The 13,240-nt window shown below is 48.6% G+C and overlaps 1 non-coding gene across 1 annotated transcript; it reads left to right on the forward strand.

Annotated features, from left to right (window-relative positions):
• Positions 1-7,237: 7,237 nt before the first annotated feature.
• On the forward strand, positions 7,238-7,317 carry TRNAS-UGA (transfer RNA serine (anticodon UGA)). The gene has a single exon. It is a non-coding gene; the product is annotated as a tRNA-Ser (tRNA).
• The last annotated feature ends 5,923 nt before the right edge of the window (positions 7,318-13,240 follow it).

Genomic DNA, 13,240 nt, shown 5'->3' on the forward strand with positions numbered 1-13,240 from the left:
TGAAACGTACCAGAGTGTACGGGTGCTATCTGATAAGGTTATTAACAAAGAATAAAGGAAAACAGAAAAGGAGCAAAGGTAATGAGCTAGGGCCGCAGAATTTGGGCCGCGAACTGTTTTCATTGCAATTTTATTAATACGTCAAAGCGCATTGATACAAATAGTGCGTTAAGCAACTGGCTATTTAACATGCCAAAAACCAAGGAAGAGTTGCATGTGGGTCCTGAAAACAGGTAGAGTGATTGTTAACGAAACCACCTTGAAATTCCCCAATACGCTTGTGCTTCTTGCCATTTTGGTGTATTTGTCCTTCGAGAGGACCGGTGATCTAGCCATGAGGGAAGGTCTGCGGAAAAGAAACCTAAAAAGGGGAAAAGGAAACAATGAAAGTATATGTGTCCTGGAGCGGTCGAGCCGTATTGTGGATCACCGGCTAGTTATACCTCCGTCTATGCCCATGGTATTTTGAGTGCGTAGTTATGTACGCGCGATACTAGTGCCGCCACCTGATCGAGACTGGGACGGAGGCCGAATTGCTAATCAAGCTCCTGACGAGCCGAGCTGTCATGCTGCAGGATGGTCTGGACCCTCTTGACAGTGTCCGGGAGCTTGGCCGCCGAATTAAGGTTCTGCTTAAAAAGGCCGCTATGTGCTTCTGCTGCTAAGGCAGTAGTGTGTTCCTCGGTACGGAGGGAACGTTCCGTGTTTCCATTAACTGTTATGACGCCGCGTGGCCCGGGCATCTTGAGCTTGAGGTAGGCATAATGAGGCACCGCATTGAATCGGGCAAAAGCGGTTCGTCCGAGGAGTGCGTGATAGCCGCTGCGAAAAGGGACGATGTCGAAGATTAACTCCTCGCTTCTGTAGTTATCCGGAGATCCGAAGACAACCTCTAGCATAATTGAGCCCGTACAGTGAGCCTCTACACCTGGTATGACTCCTTTAAAGGTTGTTTTTGTGGGCTTGATCCGTGATGGGTCAATACCCATTTTGCGCACTGTATCCTGATAGAGCAGATTGAGGCTGCTGCCACCATCCATGAGGACTCTCATTAGGTGGAATCCATCAATGATTGGGTTGAGGACCAGTGCGGCTGAACTACCATGTCGGATACTGGTCGGATGATCCCGACGATCAAAGTGATCGGGCATGACGACCATGGGTTGAATTTTGGGGCGACTGGCTCTATCGCATAGACGTCCTTGAGCGCGTGCTTGCGCTCCCTCTTAGGAATGTGTGTGGGATATATCATGTTCACCGTTTTGACCTGAGGGGGGAACTTCTTTTGTCCCCCTACGTTCGGCTGCCTGGGCTCCTCGTCATCGTCCTTGCTTTGCGATCCCTTCTCCTTGTTTTTGGCATTTAACTTGCTGGCCTGCTTAAAAACCTAGCAATCTCTGTTGGTATGGTTGGAAGGTTTATCTGGGGTGCCATGGATTTGGCATGGACGATCAAGTATGCGGTCCAAGCTGGATGGTCCCTGATTGTTTCTTTTTTATGGCTTCTTCTGCTGGCCTGACTTGGAGCCACTGAACCCGGCGTTGACTGTTGTGTCATCGGTGTTGTCGCCATTGCTTCGGCATTTGTGTCTGTTGCGTTGGAGCTTGCCGTTGCTATTTTTGCCCTCGGAGGTGCCTATTTCACTTTTTGTGTTTTTGCTACGGGCCAGCCAACTATCCTCACCCGCACAGAAGCGGGTCATGAGTGCCGTGAGGGCTGCCATGGATTTTGGCTTTTCCTGGCCGAGGTGGCGAGCGAGCCATTCGTCACGGATGCTATGTTTAAAGGCCGCTAGGGCTTTGGCATCCGGACAGTCGACGATCTGGTTCTTTTTAGTTAGGAACCTAGTCCAGAATTTCCTGGCTGACTCTTCAGGCTGTTGGACTATGTGACTCAAGTCATCGGCATCTGGTGGCCGGACATATGTACCTTGGAAGTTGTCAAGGAAAGCTTCTTCCAAGTCCTCCCAGCTGCCAATAGAATTTTTGGGCAGACTGTTTAGCCAGTGCCGAGCTGGCCCTTTGAGTTTTAGTGGGAGGTATTTGATGGCGTGAAGATCATCCCCGCGGGCCATGTGGATGTGGAGAATAAAATCCTCGATCCATACCGCGGGATCGGTTGTTCCATCGTATGATTCGATGTTTACGGGTTTGAACCCTTCTGGGAATTCATGATCCATTACTTCGTCCGTGAAGCAAAGAGGGTGTGCGGCACCTCTATATCGGGCCGCATCGCGACGTAGCTCCGATGGAGTCCGTCTGCGGTTTTCGTCCCGGCCGTGACTAGGTTTGTCTCGTCCGAATAGATAGCCGTCCTCGCGTGTTAGGGCACGTCCTCGCGATCCGTAGATCGATCTTGTATGTCCTGCTCTACTATCCAGGTCTTGACGAAGGTCATATGTATGACCCCGAGCTGTCTTATCCCTGCCTTTACGGTGAGGTGGGACAGTCTGGTTTTCGGCTCGAGCTGCCGTTTTATCCCGACCGCGCGGTGGTCGGTCCGCCGCATTGCGCGATGCTGGTGCGGGTGCTGCCGCCTCGTCATCGAACTGAGGTAGCAATTTGCGCTTTGGGTAACTTTTAGCTAGGCGCTTAAGGCTGTATTCCTCGGCCGCCAGGACGTCGGTCCATCTGTCATTGAGCAGGTCTTGATCAACTTGAAGCTGTTGCTGCTTCTTTTTCAGGCTCCTCGCAGTGGCTATTAGCTGAAGCTTAAAGCGCTCCTGCTCAAGGGGTTCCTCAGGCACAATGAAATCTTCGTTGCCGAGGCTCACCTCCTCCTCAGAGGGCGGATGATAACTACCATCCTCCGAGTCTTCTTCTATGGCCTGTTCGTCAGGGCTGACTTGCCCATCTTCCCGATTGTCTTGTTAGGCAGTTTGTTCATCGGGTTCTTCTGTGTCTTCGGCACCATCCGGAGCGTTGTCGTCTCCTGTGCCGGTGTTGCTGTCTTTGCTGCGGCGCCATTTAGAGCGGCGCCCCTGACGCCGGCGCTTTGGTTGTGTCTTAGGAGGGTCCTCCTTCGCTGGGTTTCCTTGTCATCGCCGCTATTATTTTCCGGCATATCTACCATGTATACATCATATGAGGAAGTGGCCGTCCATCGTCCAGTGAACGGCGGGTTTTTGGCATCCTCGTCTCCGGCATCGTCGTCCATACCATCGATGTCTTCGGAGTCATAGTCAAGCGTGTCGGTTAAGTCCTCGACAGTGGCTATGAAGTGGGTGGCGGGTGGGAAGCGAAATTCTCCCCCATCATCAGCCTCCAGTTCAAACCGGACATAATTCGGCTGTGAGTGCCCCGCCAAGGATAGATTTCTTAATGAATTTAGCACATTGCCCAAGGGCGAATGCTGGAAGATATCTGTGGTGCTGAATTCGAAGATCGGTAATCGATCAAGTTCGGCGTCCGCAGATTCACATGGTTCGGAACTTATAGCCGGAGACGAGTCCGGAATTCCGGTGTCACAAATGTCGGGTGATGTTGAGACTATGTGCGGCTCCAACGTCGCGGAGTCTGCGACCTCCATGGCGGGGTTGAGCCTCCCGTCCTTGGAGGGTGCGGTCTGCTCTGGATCTAAAGCCAGAGCAGTTACGGAAGCCATCTCCTGGATGGGGTCCGATGACAGATTTAAGTCATGTTCATTGGGGTGACAAGGGGCGGTCGCCGTGGTCTCAAATCCATCGAAGATCAAGTCTCCACGGATGTCCGCGACATAGTTCAAGCTTCCGAATCTGACCTGATGGCCAGGGGCGTAGCTATCGATCTGCTCCAGATGGCCAAGTGAGTTGGCCCGCAGTGCGAAGCCGCCGAACACGAAGATCTGTCCGGGGAGGAAGGTTTCTCCTTGGACAGCTTTGTCGTTGACGATTGAAGGGGCCATCAAACCTTTTGGGGATGGCACAGTGGAACTCTCAATGAAAGCACCAATGTCGGTGTCAAAACCGGCGGATCTCGGGTAGGGGGTCCCGAACTGTGCGTCTAAGGTCGATGGTAACAGGAGACAGGGGATACGATATTTACCCAGGTTCGGCCCTCTCTATGGAGGTAATACCCTACTTCCTGCTTGATTGATCTTGATGAATATGAGTATTACAAGAGTTGATCTACCACGAGATCGTAATGGCTAAACCCTAAAAGCCTAGCCTGTATGACTATGGTAATGAATATCTCCCTCCTCTGGACTAAGTCCTCCAGTTTATATAGACACCGGGAGGATCTAGGGTTACACAAGGTCGGTTACAAAGAAAGGAATCTACATATTTGGTCGCCAAGCTTGCCTTCCACGCCAAGGAGAGTCCCATCCGGACACGGGTACAGTCTTCGGTCTTCATGTTCTTCACAGCCCATCAGTCCGGCCCATGGCTAATAGGCCGGACGCCCGAGGACCCCTTAGTCCAGGACTCCCTCAAGAACAGGGTCATATGATGTTGTACGACGAATACTCTGACCTTGATGCGCTATTCAAACCCCATTGTCGTCTCGTTTTCAGATGCAGCGCCATGTGTTTGAACGCATCTACCAAGGTGTTAGTTACTTCAAGCTGAAACGTGATGTTAAAAACATTGGGTTCTTGGTTACCTAAAGTGCACAACTACTATGAGGATGCTTGACTATGGCACAACCTCAAATTTATGGGATGAGTACCTTCAGATTTTTGAAAGCACATGCCTCGAAGCCATGGTCAGATTTGCTACTATTATGGTTACGGTATTTGGACCGGAGTACTTGAGAGAACCAAGTGACACATGCACAATAAGGCTCATGGTAAGTGGAGAATCAAGAGGGTTTTCTTTGTTGCTCGGATCTCTGGATTGTATTCAGTAGAAATGGAAGAACTGACCATTCGCTCAATGGGGGCAATACTAGGGCCATTTCAAAAAAAAAACACCATCATTTTTGAAGTAGTTGCATCACAAGATCTCTGAATTTGACACTCTTTCTTTGGCATGTCTGGGTCCCACAATGACATGAACATGTTGCATCAGTCTTAATTGTTTGCAAAGTTGTGCGTGGGTGAAGCTCCTGCATGCAACTACCGCTGATGATCATGATTACAATATGGGGTCCTATCTTTATGATGGCATATATCCTCCGTGGGTAACCTTCGTCAAGATCATCTTTGAGCCAAGAGGTAACAAAAATGTCACTTTGTCCAAAACTATGAGATAGAAAGGATATGGAGAGGGCATTTGGAATGCTCCAACCCTGTTTTGTAGTTGTTTGCGGACTTGCTAAACTATGGGGTGCAGAGACGTTGTGGGAAGTGATGACAATTTGTGTGATCATGCACGACGTGATTATGGAGGATGATGGTGAGGGAGTTCTCCAAGGTCTAGAATTTCAAGTAATGGCCAATCCTATTTAACGTCCAGAATACAATCTGGTGACGTTTTGAGTTTTTTCTCCAAATGCATGAGCAGATTCGTCATCAAGGAACTCATGAGAAAATTCAAAATAATATGATTGGAGATAACTAGAACATCTGTCCGGATAAGTTGAATTTAAATATGAATATTTTATTTCAAAATTTTATGTTTAAATTGTTATATTTATATTTGAATTACTATTGCATTATTTCAAAAGACCCTCCAAGACGGTGATTTCATGCAAGGCCGGCTCACACACTTGAAGCCACGTCGTAGCAAACCAAGGCTCGACATAGTTGCATGGATGCCAACATGTATATGTTTTTTTAGGGGAGGTATATATGTTGGATTGTAAATCTCATTGGTTCAACTGAGCTATGTTTTTATTATTTTACAACCTCCTTGGCTCATAGCTGCTTTTCCACAATTCATAGTTCACTATATAGCTGAACAGAAAAATAGTTCACGGTAGCCCTTTCAAAATCTACAGCTGAACCAAACACATCCTTGACGGTGTCGATCTTTTACCACCTTTCATGATAGCTAGTTGCAGGGGCGAATCCACGTACAGCACAGTGGGGGCGAATGCCCCCACTCGATTTTTTGGCCCATTTATACTAGGCCCATATCATACAAAGTTGCCCCCACTCAGCCCGCAGTGTTTGCCCCCGCTCAGCTTACTTTTTTCTGCTTATTTTCCTTTAGCCCATGTATGAGAAACAAGGACTCAGCCCATCAAGCCTGCTAAGCAGCCTAGCAGAACATACGTAACTAGGAAACGTGAGATCTGTTCCTAAAAAAGAGAGGAAATGTGAGATCTTCTGGAAAACAAAATTAGGAAATGTTTAGACGAAGATGCGACCCAGCCGCCATGCTGCCTGCAGCCTTGCCTAGCCATGCCCTCGCCAGATCACCTCCGGCGACCGGCCTGGCCGCCCGCCATGCACGCCGGCCAGCCGGCCGGCTTGCGACTAATTCTTTTAGTCCTTTCAACTTTAAAGATCGCTGCCTCTGCGGGGATCTCCGTGCTATTGATGCAACACCAATGAGGTAAGTATTAGGGTTCTTCATCAGTTCCTCTTTCTTATTTTCTGTTATAATTTCTAAATTCTTGTTCCTTTCCTATTTCTTTGTTAAGAACAAAGTGGGCGAACATTTTGTGAGCCATAGCCTTATTTGCTTGATAGACAAGAAATCTTAATGAGTGATAGTTCTTTCAGGGATAATGATGTGATAGTTAAAACATGAAAGATCGTTGTCGGAGGAAAGAAAAAGGTAATGTGGTAAAACATTTTCTTATTTGTCAATGTTTTTTATGTTGCATTCTGTCTTAATTTTAGCTTCGTTTTTGTATAACTTTTGGGCTAGAAAAATTATCCAGGAAGATAGGTGATTTCTTTTGCAATTTAGGAACACAAATATCAATATATCTCAGGTCATTTTGTCTAAAGTGATTAGTTTACCTTGACTTTTGCTATGAAATAGACTTTGTTTTTTGTGATGGAATTATCTTAATAAAACATATTATTTTTCGGTGTTGCTTCTTATTCACTATATACAATATGGTTGTGTGTGGTCAATCTTTGTAAATGTTCTGGCTATATGTTCTGGCTATAAGCTTCTATACATCTTTGCCCCCTCTCAATTTTAATCCTGGCTCCGCCCCTGGCTAGTTGTCCAGGTGGATCATATGTCATAAGGCATAAGGAGATTTCCATGACATGGTCGTGAATGACAGTAATGATGAGTTGGGCCAATGAAGTGACGAATGCATGCCCGATGTTGCTGCCGGTGTCGTATACCCGGAAGTCTGAAGTCCAGAATATATATATATATGTGCTTACTTAAGTTCATCCTTTATCTCCAAAGGTCGATATGTCCGAGTGGTTAAGGAGACAGACTTGAAATCTGTTGGGCTACCCGCGCAGGTTCGATCCCTGCTGTCGACGTTTAAGTTTTTTTGTTCTTTGTAGACTTCTGGGCGGCACGGTGACTTGGCCGAGCAGAAAAATCGATCCCTGCTACGCCCGCGCAGGTTCGATCCCTGCTGTCGACGTTTAAGTTTTTTTGTTCTTTGTAGACTTCTGGGCGGCACGGTGACTTGGCCGAGCAGAAAAATCGATCCCTGCTGTCCACGGTTTAAGTTTTTGTTCTTTGTAAACAGCTGTGCGGCACGGAGAAAACCATCTAGCGAATCACACTAAGACCATGTTTCATAGCGAAGTACTATAAAAAACAAAGGAAAACACTATCCTTCAGCCGACGGATACACGCGCAGCGTCCGCCGTCTGCGTAGCCGTCGGATTAATCTTGATCGAGCGCTCATGCTGGCCATAAGTCCTGTGCAGCCAAATTTTTTTTTGCAACAATCGTATTGTTTTAGAAGGTTTCTGCAACATAGATCTTGTTTCAGAAATAAAAAACGATTCGGTGGTGACGTTTTTTTCCGCAACACAGTCTAGTTTTGAAAAGTTTCTGCAACAGAGGTCTTGTTTTAGAAAAAGAAATGGTTCAGCAACGAAGATTTTTTTCTTTTGCAACAGGGGCCTTGCTTCAGAAACATAGCCCTGATTGCAGAAAGCGTTGAAGGAGCGCACAATGTTAGAGTGTACGAGGCCAAGCATTGCAACAAGACGCATGTTTCAGAAACATAGCGTCAGTTGCGTTGGGCGCAGCTCGGTCGAGGCCAGGGCAAGTTTGTTGTCTTGTTTCTATAACAACACGCATGTTGCGGGAATAATGTGAAGGGCACGCGGGAGACGGCTAACAATTTAGGAATCCAACGACTGTCCAAGCAGCGGATAATTTCAATACGTCTGCTGGCGAACGCATAGCAGCAAGAACGAACAGCAGTACATAATAGGCTACGGTGACTTGGCCGAGCAGAAAAATCGATCCCTGCTACGCCCGCGCAGGTTCGATCCCTGCTGTCGACGTTTAAGTTTTTTTGTTCTTTGTAGACTTCTGGGCGGCACGGTGACTTGGCCGAGCAGAAAAATCGATCCCTGCTGTCCACGGTTTAAGTTTTTGTTCTTTGTAAACAGCTGTGCGGCACGGAGAAAACCATCTAGCGAATCACACTAAGACCATGTTTCATAGCGAAGTACTATAAAAAACAAAGGAAAACACTATCCTTCAGCCGACGGATACACACGCAGCGTCCGCCGTCTGCGTAGCCGTCGGATTAATCTTGATCGAGCGCTCATGCTGGCCATAAGTCCTGTGCAGCCAAATTTTTTTTTGCAACAATCGTATTGTTTTAGAAGGTTTCTGCAACATAGATCTTGTTTCAGAAATAAAAAACGATTCGGTGGTGACGTTTTTTTCCGCAACACAGTCTAGTTTTGAAAAGTTTCTGCAACAGAGGTCTTGTTTTAGAAAAAGAAATGGTTCAGCAACGAAGATTTTTTTCTTTTGCAACAGGGGCCTTGCTTCAGAAAGCGTTGAAGGAGCGCACAATGTTAGAGTGTACGAGGCCAAGCATTGCAACAAGACGCATGTTTCAGAAACATAGCGTCAGTTGCGTTGGGCGCAGCTCGGTCGAGGCTAGGGCAAGTTTGTTGTCTTGTTTCTATAACAACACGCATGTTGCGGGAATAATGTGAAGGGCACGCGGGAGACGGCTAACAATTTAGGAATCCAACGACTGTCCAAGCAGCGGATAATTTCAATACGTCTGCTGGCGAACGCATAGCAGCAAGAACGAACAGCAGTACATAATAGGCTACGGTTGTAAACATGTAGTACTAGAATATATGAATCGATTAGACTAATGATGATCAGCTGCCGCGACCGCGGCGGAGTAATTAGCAGATGGATAATGAGAACTAGTAGAAGTAGGAGAAAATAAGCATTTGTCCTTTGCAGATAGCAAGAACCAAGTTGTCGAGCACAATGGGGAAGAAGATGCCGTCCCTTCTTTTCGGCTGCTTGGTTTTTAGAAAAGAGGTTTGAGGTTTTCTTTTATGCAAGAAAAAACTACAATACGATCAATATTGTAGTATTAAAATCACGGTATTTAGGGACAACCAAATAGCTCATTATAAATAAAATTATGTTATCTTAAAAACTATAGTATTCTAAAAACTTAGAAAATACTCTGCTAGCAAACATGGCCTAAATTATATTTTATTTCTTTTGTAGACAGGGAGACAGTTAATTAATGTTGAAAAGTAATGCGAACTCATGGTAGAACGGATGTTTATATTACCAGAATACTCGTGCTTTGCTACGGGCTATACTGCATATATATAAATGAATTAAACGTTAAAGCTTATTTCTCGTCATCCGTCCAGGCATGCTTGGACATCAAACAAGCGCTCAGTAGGCTCCAAAAAATTCAACCGTCTGGACAGTCCGAACGCCCTCAAATTCAGATCATATATGAAGGAGAAATGTGGTTGTCCGGACTATACGTCATGTTATGTCTGACACACGGTCCCAACACAAAAAAACCACCCCACAACTGTAACATCCCCAGTGTCATACTCAGTAACCCTCTGTGATTAAGCTAATCATTTTTTCAAACAGTGCTTAATCACCTTTGTTCAATATCTCATTTCAAATTTCAGTCAATTCAAATTCAAGTGAAGTTTGAAGTTGATCAAAAGTTGCTGACAAAATGTTCATCATTTGTCAAAAATTCCATAACAATTATTTGTTAAGGAACACAACATCACTTTTGTGCAAAGATGAGCATTATCAATTATAACAGCACCAATTCAGCATTTTTAAATGCTGTCCTATTTATGAAAAATACCAAATGAATTCTTCTGGTCTCCAAAATATTTATGGCACTGTCTATAATCACCAGGGATTTAACGGGACACCTCCCAAATTTATCCTAAGTGAAATAGTTGACCAAATAATTTCCTTTCTATCTCTCTTAAATAAACAAAAGATTTTATAAAAAAAGAAAGAGCACAGGCCACTATGCACTCCCAGTGCACAGTGCCTGGCCCAAACTAGCCCAGCCCACTCCCCCTGCTTCTCTTTCTCCCTCCTCCACCTATCGGGTCGAACCGCAACAGGGCACCGTCCCCGCCGGACCACGTCGCCGGCCGCGCCGCAGGGTAGGATAAGGGTGCCACCGCATCCCTCGGCCTCATCGTCGCCCCCAGATGCGCCTCACCCACTCCCCCTCACTCTCTCCCACGATCCCCACTCCTCAGATCCCCTTTCACCCCAAGCGCCGCTGCCGCCGCGCTACTGCTCCACCGCGGCCACCGGCCGCCCCGTGCCCCGCCGTTGTGCCCGGGAGCACGACCGTCGTCTGCCTCGTCGTCACCGACCACCCAAGCGGGTCGGGTGTCACCAGAGAGCCCGCTGCGACGTCTTCTTCCTCCTCTGCACCACCGCACGCCGTCACTGTCTCGAGCCACCACGAGCCCTCCCCGAGCCCGCGACCGCACAACTATAGGGCCCGGTGAGCCTCGCGCTCCTTTCCCCTCTATTCTCAGCCTCTACCACGGCCGTAGCTGCTCCCCCCCGTCGTGCCCGAGCTCGTCGCCGCGGTGGTCCTCGCTACCATGGCTACAACTCACGGAGCTCGCAGTCGACCGCCCCGTCGTGCTCAACACCTCCGCCCGCACCCACTCCGCGCGCCCGCTACTCCTCCCGCTCCCCCTAGCGCCCTCCTCGACAAGCCAGTGCTCCGGCCGCCGCCATGAGCTCGTCTCCGGCGATCTCGTCGCCTCCCGCCGACTGCGGCAACGGACTCGCGCGAGCGCCATCTGCCCCGTAGAGCCGCTCCGCACGCCGAACCATGCCCCGCGCTCTGCCGAGCCCCGTAGTGCCAAACCTGAAAGCGGCCGAACTCCGGCGACCGCCCCGCCTCTCGCCGTCGTCGTTCTAGCTCATTACGGGCCGCTCCGCCGCCGTAGATGGATGCGACGTCGAACGCCCGATCGAACGCGCCTAGCCGCACCTCTCCCCATGCCCAGTAGCATTTTCCGGCGAAGTCTGGCGATGCTCCGCCGCAGATTTGGTCGCTGGAGCTCTCTCCGGCGCCAACGCCGACGTGGCTCAGTGGGCCCCGCCCCTGGGTCGCTGACTAGTGGGCCCTGATGGCCTAGTTGACTGGGTTGACCCAGTCAACTGCTGACTAGGCTGCCCAGTGAGACTGACGTGTGGGCCCCACTTGTTTAAAACATTTTAAAAATAAATAAATCTGCTAATTAAAATCTGTTCATTAATTAGTAATTAGTTAGTCACTGACACCAAGGGCCCACCCCTCTAATTAGCCTGTTAGTTTAGTTTAAATTACTGTTAAACAAACGGAGGCTGACATGTGGGTCCCACTGGACCCACAGGTCAGTTTGACCTGGTCGGCCGTCCTGTTGACTGCTGATACGTCCATTTTGCATCATGCTTTTATATCGATATTTATTGCATTATGGGCTGTTATTACACGTTATGTCACAATACTTATGCCTATTCTCTCTTATTTTACAAGGTTTACATAAGGAGGGAGAATGCCGGCAGCTGGAATGCTGGGCTGGAAAAGGAGCAAATATTAGAGACCTATTTTGCACAACTCCAAAAGTCCTGAAACTCCACGAAAGTTATTTTTGGAAATAAAAAAATACCGAGCGGAAGAAATACGTCGGGGGGGCACCACCTGTCCACGAGGGTGGGGGCGCGCCTACCCCCCAGGGCGCGCCCCCTGCCTCGTGGGCCCCCTGTTGGTCCTCCGGTGGCCATCTTCTGGTATATGAAGTCTTTCGTCCAGGAAAAATCATACGCAACCTTTCGGGACGAGACTCCGCCGCCACGAGGCGGAACCTTGGCGGAACCAATCTAGGGCTCCGGCAGAGCTGTTCTTGTTGGGGAACGTAGCAGAAATTTAAAATTTTCTACGTATCACCAAGATCAATGTATGGAGTCATCTAGCAACGAGAGAGAGGGGAGTGCATCTACATACCCTTGTAGATCGCGCGCGGAAGCGTTCAAGAGAACGGGTTGATGGAGTCGTACTCGTTGTGATCCAAATCACCGATGATCCTAGCGCCGAACGGACGGCACCTCCGTGTTCAACACACGTACGGAGCGGGGACGTCTCCTCCTTCTTGATCCAGCAAGGGGGAGGAGAAGTTTATGGAGATCCAGCAGCACGACGGCGTGGTGGTGGAAGTAGCGGGATCCCGGCAGGGCTTCGCCAAGCGCAAGCGGGGAGGAAGAGGTGTCACGGGAGGGAGGGAGGCGCCAGGGCTTGGGGTGCTGCTCCCATGCGCCTCCCCACTATATATAGGGGTGGAGGGGGCTGGTTTCTTGCCCTCCAAGTCCATTGGGGCATTGGCAAAGGTGGGGAAAAGAAATCCCATCATTTCCCTTCCCCACCGATTGTTATCCCCCCTTTTTAGGGATCTTGATCTTATCCCTTCGGGATATGATCTTATTCCTTCTAAGGTGGGATCTTGGTGCGCCTTGACCAGGGGTGTGGGGCCTTGCCCCCACTACCCACGTTCATGTGGGTTCCCCCATGCAGGTGGGCCCTACTTCAGAACCTTCTAGAACCTTCCCGGTACAATACCGAAAAATCCCGAACATTTTCCGGTGGCCAAAATAGGACTTCCCATATATAAATCTTTACCTCTGGACCATTCCGGAACTCCTCGTGACATCCGGGATCTCATCCGGGACTCCGAACAACTTTCGGTTAACCGCATACTAATATCTCTAGAACTCTAGCGTCACCGAACCTTAAGTTTGTAGACCCTATGGGTTCGGGAGACATGCAGACATGACCGAGACGACTCTCCGGTCAATAACCAACAGCGGGATCTGGATACCCATGTTGGCTCCCACATGTTCCACGATGATCTCATCGGATGAACCACGATGTCGAGGATTCAATCAATCCCGTATACAATT

This window comes from Triticum aestivum, chromosome 4D, assembly GCF_018294505.1.
Source record: "Triticum aestivum cultivar Chinese Spring chromosome 4D, IWGSC CS RefSeq v2.1, whole genome shotgun sequence".
NCBI classification, from domain to species: domain Eukaryota; kingdom Viridiplantae; phylum Streptophyta; class Magnoliopsida; order Poales; family Poaceae; genus Triticum; species Triticum aestivum.